At 39.4% G+C, this 19,961-nt stretch overlaps 1 long non-coding RNA gene across 1 annotated transcript; it reads left to right on the top strand.

Moving 5' to 3' along the window:
* Nucleotides 1-9,057: 9,057 nt before the first annotated feature.
* LOC144586965 (uncharacterized) lies at nucleotides 9,058-19,028 on the top strand. Its single transcript, XR_013542069.1, has 2 exons — nucleotides 9,058-14,209; nucleotides 14,318-19,028. It is a non-coding gene; the product is annotated as an uncharacterized LOC144586965 (long non-coding RNA).
* The last annotated feature ends 933 nt before the right edge of the window (nucleotides 19,029-19,961 follow it).

A 19,961-nucleotide genomic window follows, 5' to 3' on the forward strand; every position in this document is an offset into this window, starting at 1 on the left:
GATGGATTATTGATAGGGCTTCCCCTAACAATTTCGCTCAGACAGTGGGCCCATATATTAATTCGACTCTACTTAACCAGAAGTCAGTGGAAAAATAACACATTAGTTAAAGGAATCCACATTTCACATTGCTGTTTCTCAAAAGTGGTAAAAGGTAAAGGTTCCCCTTGACATTTTAGTCAGTCGTGTTCGACTCTAGGGGGCGGTGCTCATCCCCGTTTCCAAACCATAGAGCCAGCGTTTGTCCGAAGACAGTTTCCGTTGTCACGTGGCCAGCGCGGCTATACACGGAACGCTGTTTACCTTCCCACCGAGATGGTACCTATTTATCTACTCGCATTTACATGCTTTCGAACTGCTAGGTTGGCGAGGAGCTGGGACAAAGCGACGGGAGCCCACTCCATCACGTGGATTCGACCTTACGACTGCTGGTCTTCTGACCCTGCAGCACACAAAGGCTTCTGCGGTTTAGCCCGCAGCGCCACCACGTCCCCTTCTCAATAGGTTTAAATCAAACTCTTCAGCGATAGTAAAATGGAGGCAACACTTTCCCCATGTTATTTTCTCTCCAACACTCTGACCAGCTGCCACTGCCTACAGGCTATTATGTGAAGCATGAATTAGGACTAGACCAGAACAACTCTCCATTCTGTTTTTTTCAAACTAAATGAACGAAAAGTGTTCTTTTGCTTGTTTTCAGCAAACATTACAAATATTTTCTCTTAATGGGGAAATTTTCTTCTGAACATCTTTCTGTTTTGGCATTGCTGTCCTTTACCACATTCATTTTCGCTGCCATTTACTTCAGACTTCCTTTGTTGTATTTGTTGCAAATATGAAATATGACCTTTTACAGTGGTTGACACAGACAGATGTCATGATAAATGTAGAAACTGTACTAAATAATCTCCTGAGACAGAGTTTGGGAACTGCTTTTTTGGACTACAAATCTCAGAATCCCCAAGTTGCTGGATGTTGTAGTCCAAAAAGTAACTGCTTCTGACTTGATTGTTCTGTTTTCTGATAGAGAGGCTTTATGGCCAAAATCCTGTTGCTTAACATAGTAAATCACACTAGAGTAGGCCCAATGAATTAATGGACATTTAGTGAGTCAGCGCCTCCAAAAGATCCATTGATTCAAGGGAGTCTGTTCTAACTGTGTCATAGTTTAGCCCAATAAGTCACAGTTTGAGTGGGCTCACTTGAATCAACAGAATTTATGAAAAAATTGGCATATCGAATTTCCATTAATTCAATTAGCCAGTAGTGTGATTTACTACACTAAGCAACAGGTTTTGGCCAAAGAGTCTGAAATCTGCCAGCCAAGCCTATCCTGGCATATTCTACTGAGAAGTAAATTGGAAGTGATTTGTTCCCATGGATATTTGATAAGACGCAGACAATCCTGGACACTTAGTTTTATTAGTGGCAACAAACATTTGGAAGATGGTGCCACTTCCCACCCATCAGTTGAGTATGCAATAAGTCTAGTGCCTCTGAAAAAAGGGTCATCTGTAGGTTGAGGTTTGGAAGCAGCCATAGGATAGAGACAGAATTCAGAGTGGCCTCTGTAGGATCTTTGGGTCCAGGCTGGTCCACTGGGAGTCCACTTAGATATTGGATTTTTAAACTGTGCTATTTCATTTGTGTTTCATATTTGTAGAGAAACACTGTGTGACATTCTTCCACTGAGGAAACTGAGGTTGCGGTCAGACTTGCAAAATGTTTATGAGTTACTCTTCATGAATTTTGACTCTTTTTTGGGGGGGGGGTGTTTTCAGATGATTTAAGGTCATTATAAATTCTTTTGTCTCTCTCTCCCTCGCCTTCCATGCTATCTCCACATCAAATTCAACCTACCAGGAGGCTACTACTATTTTTATTCCGTGTTTCATCACAAATTGCTGCCTGCATTCCATAGAGTGTGCACTCCTAAATTGATTTATTTCCTATACTCCTGGTGTGCAGGACCACATCTCTTAATAGCTGCTGTCCAGCTTCTTCTTCTTCTAAACAATTTTCAAAGTGGAATGTTGACATGTTGGTATGCTTCTGTCAAATAGGGCTTGACATACTTGAGGATTGTAATGGAAAAAGGAGAAGAAGGTCAATGGGGGGAGTTGTAGGAGGAAGTTGAAGGCCGTCAGAGAAGTAAAGGGGACAGATATAATAGAAAGACACTCCCAGGAATGGCCAAAAGGAAGCATGTGGAGCATCAGTGTCCTTACTGTAATGATTCCCAATCTTTTTCCACTCATGGCTCCCTTGAGTGGTGGCGTTGGCAGAATACGGGGATTGGCGAGGGATGTGAGGCAGAACAGGAAGCAAAGAAGCACAGAAGGGCCAGAGGTGGAGCCTGAAGAGCAGCAGCAACAACACAGCTGCTGCTGTGAAAACCTTCAGCATTGCTCAGCACCCCAGTGAGCTGAGGGGTACTGTGAGGGGCCAGCAAGGGCATTTTGCCAACACTATGATGTACCTATGCAATTTTTGGCGGGGGGGGAAGGAGGCAGAGAAAAGCAGGGGAAAAAGGAAGGAAGGAGGTATGTCCTACTTGAGGGGAGCAGACAAATGTACCACATTTAATTTACCTTTTAAAAAGTTGAAAATGTTAGAAAAGTATGAACCACTATCACAAGATCTATGACACATGACCACAATGCGTGATGACACAGGAACCAGAAGATGCAAGGGGGGAAAAAGGGCATTTTTGTAATGTGAGCATGGCCGAAGCTTGAGTAAGCTCTGCATTTCTATAAATGTGAATTGAAGATAATAATGATATAATTGGAGTTCTGGATGGATTTGAATGGCATCAACAAATATCCTATTTGTGCCATTCCAATATCTAATTATGTTCTGTGTCAACCCCTGAAAAATCTAGGATTCATATTATTTAACAATTTAAATGAACCCCTACAGCAAACATGAGGGTTTTTTTAACATGCTATACACCCTGCAGCATACTCAAACTCCTTTTACGGAAAGTGATTGACATTCACAATGTTGCTCCCCCCTCCCAATTAATCAAGAAGATTTTGGATTTAAGATATTATCTGTTTCACAACTGCCCAGCATGCTGCTTGAACATTACAATTCATGTTTAAGAAGTGGCATGAGGACAAAAGGCATTAGAAGGAGTAGAAAGACAGACTGAATCGCTCCAGAGTTGCAGCTGATGGTGTATTGATTTACGAAAAAAGATTGCTGAAATATTGTTAAGAGATGAGAGCATAAAACCAGGATGGAAGCTAATTCCAAGCAAAACTAATGGGATGTGTAATGTTTTAGGAGATGAAATGACACACAGAGCTTGGTGGTAATGTTGTAGGTACATTTTTGGCTGGTCAATTCATTTTTATTCTTAAGTGTGCTTTTGGATATGTCTTGGCCTGTTTACAGCAGATCCTGCAATATCTGATTGAATTAAATATAAACTGAAGAAATGAATTCTATTTTTATATTGTCTATTATCTCATCTGCTCTTCCTCCCTTCAGGATACAATTTGTCCTGATTCAAATGTCCTGGTTCACAAGTGAGTGGATTTTTCCCCTTCTATCTTTCTTTCTTTCTTTCTTTCTTTCTTTCTTTCTTTCTTTCTTTCTTTCTTTCTTTCTTTCTTTCTTTCTTTCTTTCTTTCTTTCTTTCTTTCTTTCTTTCTTTCTTTCTTCCGTCTTTTGTTGTTTTTTTCTCTCTCTCTCTTATTTATTACTTCAATTTATATATCGCCCCATTAGTGCCGAAGCACTATTCTGGATAGTTTACAAAGGATTAAAAATAAAACTTCACAACAGAATACTAGAATATAACACAAAATAGCAATAATGTGGCAAGAGCATTTTAAAAAACAACAAGAAGAACTAGTGGCATCAACAAATTATCATAGAAAAGCAGAGGTTTTTGTTTTCTTTGAAACATGCTCTTTTCCTTTGTAATATAATTTGCTACTTGAAATCTATTTTGTTAATATACATCTCATAGAATCATAGAAAAGTGAACTTTGAAGGGGGCTACAAGGTAATCAAGTCCAACCCCCTGCTCAATGCAGAAATACAATCAAAGCATACCTGCCAGGTGATTATCTAAGTTTTTCTTCAATGCCTCCAGTGCTGGAGCACTCATCAACTCCTGAGGTAACTGGTTCCACTGTCGAACAGCTCTAACAGTTAGGAAGTTTTTTCTGATATTCAGCCGAAATCTGTTTTCCTTTAACTTGAGCCCATTGTTGCGTGTCCTGTACTCTGGGATGATCGAGAACAAATCGTGCCCCTCCTCTGTATGACAGACTTTCAAATATTTGAAAAGTGCTATCATACTATCCATCAGTCTTCTTTTCTCAAGGCTAAACATACCCAATTCTTTCAGTCTTTCCTCATAAGACTTGGTTTCCAACCCCCTGATTACCCTTGTCACCCTCCTCTGAATCTTTTCCAATTTGTCAGCATCCTTCTTGAAGTGTGGTGTCCAGAACTGGACACAGTGCTCAAGGTGAGGTCTAACCAGTGCTGAATAGAGGGGGACTAGCACCTCATGGGGTTGGAAACTATACTTCTATTAATGCAGCCTAAAATAGCATTTGCCTTTTTTGTAGCCACATCACACTGTTGGCTCATATTTAGCTTGTGATCTACGACAATTCCAAGATCCTTCTTGCTCGTAGTTTTGTTGAGCCGTGTGTTCCCCATCTTGTAACTGTGCAGTTGGTTTCTTTTTCCAAGGTGCAGGACATTGCACTTATCCCTGTTGAATTTCATTCTGTTGCTTTCGGCCCAGTGCTCCATCAGATCAAGGTCATTTAGGGCAGTGGTCCCCAACCTTGGGCCTCCAGATGTTCTTGGACTTCAGCTCCCAGAAATCCTGGCCAGCAGAGGTGGTGGTGAAGGCTTCTGGGAGCTTATTTATTTATTTATTTATTTGTAGTCCAAGAACATTTGTAGTCCAAGAACATCTGGAGGCCCAAGGTTGGGGACCACTGATTTAGGGTATTAGCTATTCCACTCAATTTGGTATCATCTGCAAATTTGACAAGCATTCCCTTCACTCCCTCATACAGATCATTAATAAATATATTGAAGAACACCAGGCCCAGGACTGAGCCTTGGGGTACCCCACTAGTTTCCTCCTCCCAGTTAGAGAAGGACCCATTAATCAACACCCTTTGAGTATGATTCTGTAGCCAGTTGTGTATCCACCTGACACTTGATCTATCTACAAAATCTCTCCCTAGCCAGACAGCTACTAACTATCCACTATAGGCTCTGGACAAAAAAGCTGACATTTCAGAGGGTTCAAGAGGTATATGGATGATTTGGCCCAAAGGTCACATCTAGAAACTCCCCATCAGGTTGTATTTTTCAGCTGCCAATATGATGTTGACTTCTTTTGTTTTCCCAGAATGCTATTTGGCATCTGTGTGAAATATGTATTTGTATCTGTATCTGTGTTGGCATAAATATAAATATAGATAGATACAGTGGATATAAAAAGTTTAAGAAGTGCACACAGATGCAACCATATTATTTCGTTTTTTTATTTTTACCTCCCCCCACCTAAAAGATTTCCATTTGCTGTTCAACTGAGTTGTAGAATTAATAGGTCTCATTAAAGGTGGTAAAAGTTCTGAAATGCTTTATATTTGTCTCATTTTTTTACATCACAGATACTTGACATTTTAACACGGGTGTGTAAACTTTCTATATCCACTGTAGATATATTGAGATTACAAGAAACAGAAGCATTAATTATGTGTCCTTAGATAGTCACAATTTGGCCACTTAGATTAGTGTGATCACTATCTCCAGGCAAAAGAGAAGCCCTGAGGCTTAATGGTTAACATTTTTTAAACAATATTCCTAGATTTTTGGCAGTGTTTCTTCTGTGCTGGCAGCCAGATTCTAATTTTCAAATTGTCCACTCTCAGCAGACATTCTGATTTAAGATAGCCAGCTGTTCATCATTACTCACAGCCCTCATTAAAGCCCAAATCTGCTGGACTCATCATTATATGAAACACAAGTTATGTATGGTAGTGTAAATCAATGCAAACACTTGTACTTTGTGAAATGGCCCCTTTTTATATCTGGTTTCGTATTGCATAAGTGATGTATTTCATGACAATTTACATACTTGGGAGTGGGAGAGTTCTTTGTTTGTTGTTGGGTGGGTGTTTTTTTAAAAATCAGAAAGTACTTTCATTTGATACGGAATGTGTTCAGAGCAAAGCAGTATTTTGCAGTACAATGTTATACTTGTCAACTCAAAGTAAGCCATACTGAGTTAAAGAATTTGCTTGCTCCCCCGTAAGTAAGTAGCATGCTATTTGTAACTTGTTCTGTCTCCTGAATTCAATTTACCTTTAGGTTTCCTGTGTCTCAAAGCATGGAGACTACAAATCCTGTATTTCCAGCTGGCGAAGTCACTGACATATTTTATCTCTCTCACTGAAGGGTGGTGATTTTGTGATTATTCTACCCAGTTGGAGCATTTGTCTTTAAAGTTGGAGTAGAAATGCTTATACAGTATGTAGAAAGTTATGAATGCCTGTATTGAGGATGTTTCTGGGTGGAATACTATGGTGATTGGCAATAGAATAGCTGAATGGTGATTGGCTGGTTAACATAATTGGAATGTTGTGGGAGAGTGGTCTGGGGAGAATTAAGGTGTGATATAACAGTTTACAGAGAAAGATCAGAAAGTTACAGTAGAGAGCTGAAGGGTGTTAGAAAGTCTATTTTAGAGTTGTTGGTAGTCTATGGAAGAATTATGAAGAGAAGTCTGTCTATAGGTGTGTGTGTGTGTTGTGTATGTTGTGTGTTAGAAAGACTGAGGATCCGTAATGTAATTACTTTGAACTTTAAATACTGCAGTAATATATTTAATTATTATTTTAACCTTCATTATTAATATGTAAGAACTGACTTTTCATGGTGATTACCAATAGCCCTATATATTTTAAAAGTAGAGAGGGGGTATTCATATTCTTATATGAATATCCCTGCACAGGTGGACATAATGAGGGTCTGGCCCCCTGGGACTGTCCACTCACCCATCCAGTGCTGCCACCAGCTCGATGCTCTCTTCCAATCGCAGAGGAGCTTGTGGTGGCTAGCCACTCATCAGCCTGGCAGGGAGGCTCATCATCTCTTCTTCTGCCAGGAGTGGCTAGTCGATCGCAAGCTCTGGAGTGATTGGAAGGGAGCCAGCTGCAGCAGCAGACAGGTGAGTGGATGGGCTAGCCGCAGTGGGCTGGACCCTTGTTATGTCCACCTGTGCAGGGGTATTCATATTCATATATGAATACAAATACCCCCATCTCTATTTGAAAGTAATCTCTCTTCATTATTTGCTTTATGTGTAGTTTATGTGTGTAACCACACCCAGTGTGGTGTAATGGATGGAGTGATAGACTAGGATTCAGGAGGCCTGGTTTCAAAACCCCTCTCAACCATGGATACTCTCTGAGGATGCAGAACTGGGTAAAATCACTCATGAAATATCTCACCTTGAAAGTCTTATTCCGATCACTTGAAGTCAGTTACAACTTAATGGTGCATGACAATAACAAGAAAAAGGAACCCAGACTACTGATGAAAGAAAGTACACATTCATCACATGAAGCTAAACATCTCCAAAAGGAACATGGAATTGTATTGAGATTAAGAAATTTATTCACAATAATTCACAGAGTTGAATTATTACTGCACAGGAGTGAAGCAATAATCTTGCACTGGCAGGGCAAATCAAAATTCTGTAAGGCAACTCTAAAAATGAGGGCACCCCAAACAAAACATTATAATCCTTAAATTTGGCTTCAGATAAGAACCAAATATGGCATAGTTGTAGCAGAAAGTCTGTTGTTGCTCTCTGACAAATTTTGGGAAGTTTGGACAACAGGTTTCCAAACTATGAACTTTTAAATGTAAAATTGTTTTAATCTCCATTATTAGTAGGTGACAAAAATATCCTTAGATTTGAAATAGCTCATATAAACTGAAAATATCAACCTTGGCTATCTTGAAAGAGAATGGTTGGCCTCACACACTTTTTTTTTTGAAAGAATCCAGATTGTGAGGGCTGAAATATTAGTCCTCAAAAAAGGCCTTGAAAAGGGAGAAACAGTGCTTTCTTATCACACCAAGCATGCATGGAAAAGGCTTCCCAACAAGAACTTGCAGCTTCGTGAGTGGGAAAGGGAAATATTTGTAGGGCTTTATGGCAATTATTAAGTCTGTAGATTCAGAGTCAAAGAGCAGGTTTTCTTTGAAGGTTCAAAAATCAGGCTTGCTTTAAAGAAGGTAATACTGTGTATCTTCAGAGAATTAGCACACAGTTTTATAAGGCATATTCAAAGTATTTCTGCATCATAAAAAGCACAGTGGTGCCCCGCATAGCGAGGTTAATCCGTTCCAGATTAACCATCGCTATGGGAAAACATCGCTATACGGAACCGAAAACGCCATATGGCTCCTAAACTCACTGTTGTGCGAAGTTTCCCCATAGCGCCGCCATTTTCGCGCCCTCAGTAAGCGAGGGCAGGGCGCGAAAACGCTGCGCGTGGCCATTTTGGTGTCCGGCGGCCATTTTGGAACCGCCGATCAGCTGTTTAAAAAATCGCTGTGCGATTTTTTCTCTATCTAAACATCGCAATGTGATCGCTTTTGCGATCGCAATTGCGACGTCGCTATGCGGATTCGTCGTTAAATGGTGCGCTCGTTAAGCGAGGCACCACTGTAGTTCTGTTTGTCCCAGCCTTGAGAGTTTTCAGAAACGTTCTCTCATGATTTCTGAAACCAGGCTCATGACACAAGTTTTTATAGGGGAAATCAGCTCGAGGTCTGGGGCAATCTGAACTTTTGAACCTATCAATTATGATGCAGTTGGGTTTTGGACTCCTTCCTGGACAAACAGGGATTCATGCTTGCAAAGGTATTCTGTGTCTGGTTGTAAAATATATATATTTTAAAATATTAGAAAAGAATACAGAATAAATATTCTCATTTAAACTGTAAAATTACTATTTTGTGCTTTGTGGCTGGGGATGGTCTAATTAATATCAGCAGAGCTTTGATGCCCATTGCACCCATTTTGTCACTATACAATTGTTTGGTAACTAAGAAAAAATGTGAACAATTCTGTGTGCCATCACATCATTTCCGATGTGTGGTGACTATATGAGTTACTGACTTCCAAAATATCCTATCATTAACAGCCCTGCTCAGATCTTGCAAACCAACAACTTCAGGAAACTTCAGTAGGTCCAGAATGTAGCACCTAGATTGCTGACTGGGGCTGAATAGAGGGATCAGCAGCTCCACTAGCTGGTAATCAGTTTCCAGGCACAATTCAAGGTACTGGTTTTAACCATTAAAGCCCAAAATGGCCTGGGTCCATGTTATCTCAAAATTCGTATCTCCCATTATGAGCTGGCTTGGGTGTTAGGATTATCAGGAGAGACCTTTCTTTCATTTGGGCCCACCACATTCACAAATATGTTTGGTAAGGACACAGACTTTAGAACTCTCTCCCAGAGGAGGCTAGACTGGCCCCATCTTTGCTGTCTAGGCAAAGACCTTTCTCTTCAAACAAGCCTTCACTCAGTAAACCTGCTACCTGTGTATGATTTTTAGATGGATTGTTATGCATTACTGCTTTGACTGGGTTTTTAGTACTACTTGTATTCTCGATTTTTTGTTTTCCATTTCTCAGAGTGTCATTTTGGGTTCCCCTCCTCCTCTTTTTAATGTTTATATACCTATTGTTATTGGCTTTAAATATGGTATTTTAATTATGTAAACCATCATTGTATATTCATTGTTTTCAGCTTTAAATATTGTCTTTCAGTGTTGTAAGCCATATTGGGTCCTTTTCAAGGAGAAAGGTTGGGTAAAAATATTTTAAGTAAATAAATAAACAACTTCTTGTGTTAGGTTGTTTTCTCTTCCTACTTCTAGCAATATTGTCTTTTCTATTAAGTTCTGTTCAAATCTTGCAAATAAACAGCAGTGGCTTTCTCGTTACCATTCACAAAGAGACCAGAGGATGGTATCCTGTAGACCATCTTGACTGCTGCCATTGGTGTTGTCAACATTCAGGCTGCCCTTTGCTATGTAAAGCTTGGCATCCCTTTTCCTGCTGGAAACGCAGGCACAGTATTGTGGAGCAATATTGGGCCATTTGCTGGTTTTTTGAATTGTGGGCGCAGAAGCACAAGATCCCACACTTATAATTGAGAGGTTTTTTGAAGAACTGAATTATATATCATGAACTTGAGAAAACATGTAGAAGTGCAGTGGGGAACAACAGTAAGTAAGAATAGTAGCTGTGGTGCTGAATAACAGTAAAGGCATAATCACACTGACCGTAAGAAACACAGTTATGTCAATTTTAACTTTTTAAAAATCATTTTATAAATTTCTGTTCACGTCACACACTGGTAAAATTGATTCCTTTGGCCAACCAATTGAATTTTTTCAACCTTGCTGGCATGGGCTTTTTAAAATGATCTGATCACTGATTGCTTCTATCCACATTGGTTTGGTGTGTGTGAATATTGCTGTCAATTTACTTTGCATCCACTTGTGGTTTTGGCATCATGGGCACTGCATGGGCACTGTGCTTGTTCCTTTTTTTTTTAATGCTAAGTAATGTATTGGTATTCTCTCCCACGAGAATTTACTGCTGCATCCCTTCCTTGTAACATTATCCCCACTTGTCCCTTCTCTTGTCAACACAGAGAAACACCCCACACAGTGTCCTTTGAGAAACAAAGTGTCCTAAAACCAAATAACTGCCAAAGGAAACTCTGTTATGAACAAACATCTTCCAATATTGCCTTCTAAAGTTTTTCACACAAATTTAGATGCTGTTTGAGCAATATATCATTTCCTTTTTTTAACCAGAAAAAATAAAGCAATTTTAAAGTAGTATGCTTCTGAAACAGAACGGAACATGAGTTGATTTTGTTGAGATGGCATTTGTAGCTACATCACTTGGTCATAGTTCAAGAAATGTATCAGAAGAAGACAGCCATGTGAATGCACCCAACAATTTATATACAATGTGACTATACATAACTATATATTGGTATAAATGAAGTAGGAAATTGAAACAATTCAATGACCTGTGTGATTAGGCCTTAAGTTAAATTGTTGTGTTGGTGCAACAAAAACAATAGTATGACATTATGTATCAAAAAATGCCTTCCTCTTGTTTTGTCAGAAGTTTGCTATTTGTTCCATTCTTCTCCTTTGATGGATGACATGCTTTTAGAATGACCTTTTGTTGACATGTATTGCTGATAAATGTCATGTCTTTTAAAAATAGATATTGGATGCTCAACGGGTTAAAAAGGTCTCTGATGAGTAATAAGGAAGCCAAAGCAAGACCAATTTTGGAAATAAGAAATCATGGGAAAAATTGTCATTCTTTGCTTTTGAAAATTGTCACCTTTTGCTTTTTATTATGCATGATCAAAACTGATTCCCCCACTAATCTGTGGCTCATATTGAGCCAGTGTGGTTACCCTTTGGTGGAGGTCTTGTCTTACTGAAATATTCTTCTAAAAGTTCTCTTGACATATTTAAAAGTACCCTTATTTTCTCATGATCCTTCTCTCATTTGAAGCAGATACAGAACGAGAGAGAGAGAGAGAGAGAGAGAGAGAGGCTTTTATTCTAAAACAAGCCTTAAAAAGTAGATAAATGTCAGTTTATTAAAAGACATATTTTCCCTTAAGATAATGTAGCACTTTCATTTTCAAGTCAAGCTGGAATGTTAACATGTTTCTTTAAGAAGACATTGAGCAAGCAGACAGTCTATTTCAATTTTTTTTGTGAGTTTGCACTTTGTTTATGCATTGCAGTAGATGAGTATTCCTTCTCCTCCCCTCATTCATTGCAGTATGTGGGACATTAGATGAATAAGTTCCATTACTGTTAATGAGAGTATGTGTGCCTAGCTCACTGTGCTGCATATAGAAAACACCTCATTCCCTTATTCTCAATACTAGTGACATGTTGCACTTTATTTCTTTCCTTTTCTTGCACTTAAGATCCATGCTGGCTTGATTTCTCTCCGTATACACACTTTTTAAATTATGGGTGAAATGCTAGCCTAATACATGCTGTGCAATATTTATAGATCATTTGATTCCTGGATGTGGCATCTTGAAGCTAGAAACACTTGAGGAGTTCATCCTTTGCAAATGTATTTATTTACTTCATTTATACCCTGCCTTTTCCCCAAGAGGAATGCAAGAAGGGACCCAAGTATAAATGAACTGACCAGATGGGGAAAATGTCACTTTTTTGAATTATAACTCCAGGAATATCTCAGCAAGTTTAAACACCTTTACTTCCCAAATCAATTCTGGTTTGGCTTCTTTATTTGTTCAGTGGGGGTCTTTTCATACAAAAGTGGAGAATCTGCAGCCCTCCAGAGGCTAAGAAAAATATTAAAAGAGCTATTCTGGATTAATTCAAAGGCCTTGATAGTCCAACATTCTGAACCCATTGTCCACTGCTGCTCAGTTTTTCCTGGAATGATGGGAATTGGAATTCTACAATATTGGAAGGACCACTGTTTCTCCAGCCCCATTTCAAAATATGTGACATGGGCCTGAACATGGTGGCAAGGAGTCATTTGCAAAGTGTGCCAAGTATCAAAGGTGGGAAAGTTTGTAACAATTTACGAGAAGGCACTATTAAATTTGTGAGCCCACATTTATTTGTTTGCCTTTTCAGTACAATACACTGGCACACTGGGTCATCTCAGATGAGGTTGTTTACCATACTAAAAGTTGGAAAGCACTTTGCAGCTATTCTGTCCTTTCTTTTTTTACAGATTTTCTGAGGTAAAAAGAAAAGGAGGTAAAGGTAAAGGTTCCCCTTGACATTTAGTCCAGTCATGTCTGACTCTAGGGGGCGGTGCTCATCTCCATCTCCAAGCCGTAGAGCCAGCATTTGTCCGTAGACAGTTTCCGTGGTCACGTGGCCAGTGTGACTAGACACAGAATGCCGTTACCTTCCCATCAATGTGGTTCCTATTTATCTGCTCGCATTTGTATGCTTTCGAACTGCTAGGTTGGCGGGAGCTGGGACAAGTGATGGGAACTCACTCCATCGTATGGATTCGATCTTATGACTGCTGGTCTTCTGATGTTGCAGCACAGAGGCTTCTGTGGTTTAACCCACAATGCCACCACTTCCCTTAAAAAAAAAAAGAAAGCCATGGACAATTTTTAAAAAACAAGGGCACATGCGTGGAGAATGATATAAAAGCCTGATGAACAGAGTGCTTAAAATATGCTTCCATGGTCTTCCTTAAAGGAACCTTGGATATCTGGTTCTTGTTGTGTAGGCACTTGTGTCAAATGTAGTTTGATACTACTGATTAAAATGGGAAATATTAACTGACAGAATTCTATCTTATACTCTTACGAGACTAAAGCAAGGTTGGGAAACTGCAGAAGGTCTGGGCCACACAGACTTTTCACACCACTGAAAACACACACCACCACATGATTCTCCTTTTTTCCTTCTTTGTTGACTCCCCCCCCCAATAGTGGGAGACCCTGGGATCTCTAGGATATTCCTGTGGGCTTGGAAGAGGTATGCAGCTCATGATTTGTTTTAAAAAGAATCCTATGATGAAGCACCTGCTGTTCTAGAAAGTGAAGTGAAAGCTGCTCTGAAAGCAGTAGGAAGAAATAAATCATAAGGGGGAGATGGAATACCAATAGAACTGTTTCAAGCCTCAGAGACTAAATCTGTCAAAATCCTAACAAGAATTCAAACTCTTGCATTTCAGTTCACCATGTATAGGTGTGAAAACTGGACAGTAAAGAAAGCTGATAGTGAAAAAATTGATTTGTTTGAAATGTGGTGCTGAAGGAAAGCTCAACGGATACCCTGGACTGCTAGAAAGTGGGTCCTAGGCCAAATCAAGCCTGAGCTATCTCTGAAGGCAAAAATGATGAAACCGAGGCTGTTCTATTTTAGCTACATCATGAGAAGGCAGGACTCTCTGTACAAGATAATAATGCTGGGAAAGGTGGAAAGCAGCAGGAAAAGAGGAAGACCTAATGTGAGTTGGACTGACTCCCTAAAGGATCCACATACTTGTTACAAGCACCGAACAGGGGAGTTGAAGACAGGATATTTTGGAGATTGCTCATTCTTAAGGTCACCATGAATCAGAGGTGACTTGATGGTATGTATCATCAAAACCATACTCCAAAACAACAGCATATAGCCAATGGAGCCATCAGTTTTTAAGGCTGACTAACCACAAAAATGTAAATTTATTTCTCTTTCACAGCCTGCATCCACAAGACATTGTGCTCCATGGCTAGCAATCACCAGACATTAAGACTAAGCACTGAAATATTTTGAAAGTCTAGAGATTTTTATTTAACTAAATGGCTCAAATCCTGTTGTGTAACTACCAAAAATCTTCCCCTGCCAGTAATGTTATCCAATGGTGGCAATTTTCAGTAACTAAAGACTTCTTCCTTTTGCCATTTGCCTGCCATGACTTCTAGATGATGAAAAGAATCACGTAGGATCAGAAAAGACACAGAAGAGAAATAGAAATGTTTAAATCACCCCTTCCGGGTGATATCACCCTTCTGCAGGTGTAAATGATGCAAGAAGATTTCAGCTAATGTAAGACTTCTGTATCTCAATTATTCAACTGGCTCCCTTTAAAACCTGATACAAATTGCTTGGACTTTTTATCCAAGAGAACTCAATTCACAGGAGCTCTGCTGCTACACAATGAAAGCAAAAAACAGAGACATGTTTGGGCTATTTTTCTATGAAATGCCATTGATTGTAGCAGGGTTGTACCCAAACGGAGTTATTAAATAAAAACTCTTTCTTTCTATGCATTATCACTTCACAATTGTATGTGTGACAGTCTGTAAAACACAGTGCGGATGTAAATTAGACAGAGGGTCGGTTTGGAGGGATTTGCCAAAAGCAATCTGTTGTAGTCTTGCAAACTCAGCACTTCACAAATTAAGACAGTGCAGGCAAAGAAGAAACACGATGGGTCATAAAGTTTAAGGGTCCACTGTGGGATATGTTTGTTTAAGGCACTTAATTACGACAAAAATGTTAATGATTGTTCTGTAGGTTTGAAAATGAAGGCAATAATGGCCTTTTTGGGTTCTGGTTTATTAACATGCTGCACAAGTATGAGGCATGGTTATTATTAGCTGAATATTTGAACTGGGAGAAAACTACTTGCTCTAGGCAAAACATGATCCCCCTGCTTGTCTTGTCATTGCAAGCAATAAATATTTTTCTTCTAGAGAACAATGAATAACAGGGAAAACATTAAAGACATACAAATGAAAAAGAGGCAGGATTATTATTTTGCAAGTTAATCCTCACAGAATAAGAAAAAGGTGCAGAGAAACACATTCATGGCAATCTATAGGCTGGTTCATTTAGGGTTGTCTCAAGTTTGCAAAACCTTTGCAGGGCTATTTATTCATGACACGGCCTTTTGGAGGTCACTGTTTCATAGGGTCACCATAAGTCAGAGAGAACTTGATGACATGGAACAACAACATAGGCTACTTCAGACTACAGATGGAAGCAAGATGAAAAGATACTTATTTATTTCCTTGTTCTCATTGATTCTAGCTGTCTTGACATGATGAGATTCCTTCACAGGGGATTTTAAGGCCCTGTGAGATTCCTAACCTCCTGGTGAGGGTAAAACAAAAAGAGCTCCTTTCCCTCAAGGTCTTTGTAATTTGCGTAAAATGTCTCTAGTTTTTTTCCATTTAAGAAGCAAAGCACACACAAGCCCAGAAGAGCTGGCTGATTGTTAAGAAAAATGCCAGCAACCCATCTAGTGCCTCATATCCATAAATAAGGCAATAATCATCCTAATTTTGGGCAAGTCACACAATCCTCAAATTGCAGGGTTTTGCACAAGAAAAGCAGTCAGTTCTCTGTAAATCAGCCATTTTTGTAGCAAAATATTTTTCTTGCCATCACAAGAGATCTATTCAAAATCTCAGGAAGTTCCTCTCAATTTTCACTGGTGAAGAGAAGTATGTTTTGGTCTTTGCCCTTGCATGCTACAATGGGGAAAAAAAGAATTTACATCCTTAAATTCCAATTGATATGAATCTATTTCTTAATGCTAAATGAACAAATGTGGCACAGTCCTTACACTTTCAGGGAGCTCTGGGGTCACCCTCTTCTCTCATTGTAGACTGTGTTTCTTTCTCTCCACAACAGGTGGGGAATAAAGATGGGGATGTAGGTCTTGGGTCGTGAGTCATCAAACTTGATGACCCACAAATTGCCCCCCAGTGGCCCAATGAACCACAAATCAATTCATCAGTTCGTTGGGGCATTATTTTTTTTAAGACAGCCTATGGGGCAATCTAAACAAACAAACAAACAAAAACCCAGTCCCCTTAGCCTTCCTATGCCGTGTGAGAAGAGGGAAAGGATCAAAGTGGGATCAAAATGATCCCCCAGCCCCTTTGGTCAGACTTCCTCTGTGTATGCCACAGGAGCATAGAAAGACAGGGGAAGCCTGAGCAAAGCAATCCCCCTATTTTTTATGCTCCCAAGGAACAGCTGATTCGTAGAGGCATAAGCAGATGAAGGGACAAATATAAAAGGGTTATATTCATTGCTTCATATTCGTCGGGGGTCTCTGGACCCCAAGAATAAGAAGCAACAAAAATCTGACAAATCAGTGATATCCGTTGAATATCCCAATTCATTTTTATATTGGTTCCCATGTCTAGTGGTGAACCAGGTTTGCCACTTCATCTGAACCTGCAAAATACTGTTTGCCTCAAGCCAGTGCAGCCTGTTCTCACATTCCGGTGAGACATCAGCACTGCTAAGGTTTAAGCACATTGCAAAGAAATGGGAAAGTTCATCTTGCCCTCCAAGTTGTCGTGCATGTCAGCCCCATCCCTTCAACCCAGATTTGCTGTGCTCGGCATAACTGAGGATGACTGGAGTTGTAGCCCAACACATTGGCACAATCTGAAGTTCGAGAAGGGTGAAAGAATAGATTTTTTTAAAAAAAGAACAAGACTCCCATGTTCCTCAGCTGGCCAATGAATATGTGCATGTCATCTACCAAGGTGTAGGAGTAGGAGTTTTTAAAACATATTTTATTTCTGTGTAATGTGTTACTGGTCCAGGTGGGCAAATTTTGCTTCCTGCATAGGAGAGAAATCTACCACTCTATTTTACGTCATTAGATCACTGCTCAGGTATATTTCAATAACCACAATAATTCTTGAAAATAACAACACTCAGCATGTTTAAGTCATGAAGTGTTTTGTGACCCACAAGATCTGAACCTTCAGTTGTGGTGATTTGTAAAGATCAAAAAGTGCATTCTTTTACCCAGGATATAAACATTCACTCACTCACCCACTCTTTTCCTGCTGTCATAAAGGCTCTGACAGAATCAAGTGAACCATGCTGAAAGCATACCATGGAAGCATCTGGTCTTTGGTTTCAGATGAATGCTTTTCATTTCATTGTCTGCTTGCTTGTGTGTGATGAATTTCATGGACTGACTCTGGTTGCTCGCAGTGCCTTGAAGGCAAAGGATGTTACCCAGGGCAAAACAGTGTCCTTCACAACAGATTGGTTTTCCCTGAAAAACACAAATGCCTTTTTGAGCTGTGATGATACAATGGAAAGCACATCATATATTTTCTTTCCCTTTCTCTTCCCTTTTACTTCCCTTTTCCTATCATTGTATCTGGACATATTCTAGGCTGCTTTGAATAAACAGCACTATTATGCACACGTGTTGAGGACTGTGTATTCCTTTCAGAACACATGAAAAAACAAAACAAGATCTCTGTTTACATTAACTTCCATTACTCCCTAAATGAGTGCAGAATGAGAAAGAATATGGGTGGGAGTCCTGTTTGGGGCTGCCACTCATGTTTAGTTATGAGTAGGGTGGATGTACCTTCTGCAGGTGCAGAAATTAACTTTCTTATGATATGTTTTGTTACCATCGGAGTCAGCAGGAAGCACTGGATTTTATGATGGTTGCTGTTGGCCACCATTTTGTTTTGTCACTGGCTATTTTCCAGAGAGTTCTGTGGAAAATGTTGGCTGCCATTGTGGACTGTAATCCTCCTCTGCTCCAATATAGTAGAACAGTGCAGAATCAAGGGCACCTTAGAAGAACAAAGGAGTAATTGCTGGTTACTGGTGAAATTGGCTGCTCTCTGGTTCTTATTGGCAGCAAAACTTAGTTTTTTAAAAACAGCAAAAACAGTGACAGTATCTACAGGCATACCTCAGTTTATGAAATCAATGTGTTCTCTGGGACATTTTGTAGTGCAAAAAATTTGCAAACTGAAAAGCGATTTCCCATAGGAATGCATACATAGGGGCGGCACTATAAACCTCCCAGGCACAATGCAAACTTGCTTCGTATTGTGGAAAAAAAATCGTAAACCGAGTCATTATTTTCAATGGATTTTCGTTTGTAAACCGAAAACTATGTTAACGGAGGCATTCGTAAACTGAGGTACCACTGTAAAGAGAAATGTGAGTGCTAAAACAAAACTCAATTAATTTCCTTGGGGATAAAAAGGCTTTTGCCAAATGAAACATGAACTTCCACCAACAGAAATGAACAGCACCTCTAAAATATTTTCCCTTTGCTTATCTTTATAGCATACTTAGGTGATTTTTTTTGAAAACACAGGATTATTGCTTGGCACTAATTGTTTCTGCTGTAACCATTCACACATATGTGTTAATGTAGTTCAGCTTAGCTACACAGGTCTCTAAGTCCAAGCATTGCAGTATTGATAAATATGATTCTGTTGTTGCTAGGGCTGTTGGGTGATTTCAAACTGGATTAACTCAAATAATCAAAATCGTAGTTTGGAGGTATGTTCCTCCCTGTGGACATGCTGTCCCCTCATTTTGGTCTCACCTCAAGTAAAATCTGGGAGGGCATGGGCCACAACTTTCTCATTGGGGACACAAATCAAATGGAAGCCCATCTGAACATCTCACTACCTGCCTTGGGACAGTTGCCCATCAAGATTTGTTAATCAATCCTTAATCTTACAACAATCCTTTTGTAGTTACAAATGGCTTGCTGAATTCTCTATAGGAATGTTAGAAGAAACTTTGGTCCATCTACCACATTATTTTTTGTACCAAAAAACCCCCAGCTTTCTGGTATTTTAGTTTCCTTGCGGAACACTGGAACACAGAGGCATCTTTGGCAGAGTTCTTACAGTAGGCCTCATATTGCAGCCATATTACATCTGAAGGGAAATGGCATCGACTGTAGTTGTCCATCAAGGTTTGTGTCCATCAAGGTTTGTTGGTGCTTGTGCTGGGACGTTTTTCTGCTGCATTTTTTTGTTCTCAATTGGAATTCATTCTTTTCATTTCTGGAGAGCCTATGATGGATCATTGAAAATGAGGGAGAGAGACAGCAGTCTTCTAAGTTATTATCCTAGTACTTTAAAACAACAACAACCCTATTTAGAATCCTCATTTTACCTGGGCAATGTAAATTGTTTAATCCACAAAGTCATAAACATGGGAGAAGCAAATATTAATGCTGAAATTCCCCTCTTTGTGAACAGTCGACAAGCCATAGATTTTTGTTGGTAGAGCTGAATGATTACATTTCATTCATTTCACATTAAAGCTCAAAATGGGGTTTTTATGGTACTTTTAAATATGATGCTGTGTTCCAGCAATTGTATAATAAGGATAAAGGAGGGTATTTTAAAAATGGTTGTATTCATTATTCTATCTCATGACTTAACGGATACTTCAGAAGATAACATCCACACATAAACACTTGAACACCCGAAGCCCTGTTCTTTAAACTCTGGCTTCAGCACTTACATTTTTATATAGTAATTTTTCTGTGCTCAGAATAGCTATTTACTGCACTCCTAAGAAATTCTATACAC

This window comes from Pogona vitticeps, chromosome 1 (genome assembly GCF_051106095.1).
Source record: "Pogona vitticeps strain Pit_001003342236 chromosome 1, PviZW2.1, whole genome shotgun sequence".
NCBI lineage: Eukaryota > Metazoa > Chordata > Lepidosauria > Squamata > Agamidae > Pogona > Pogona vitticeps.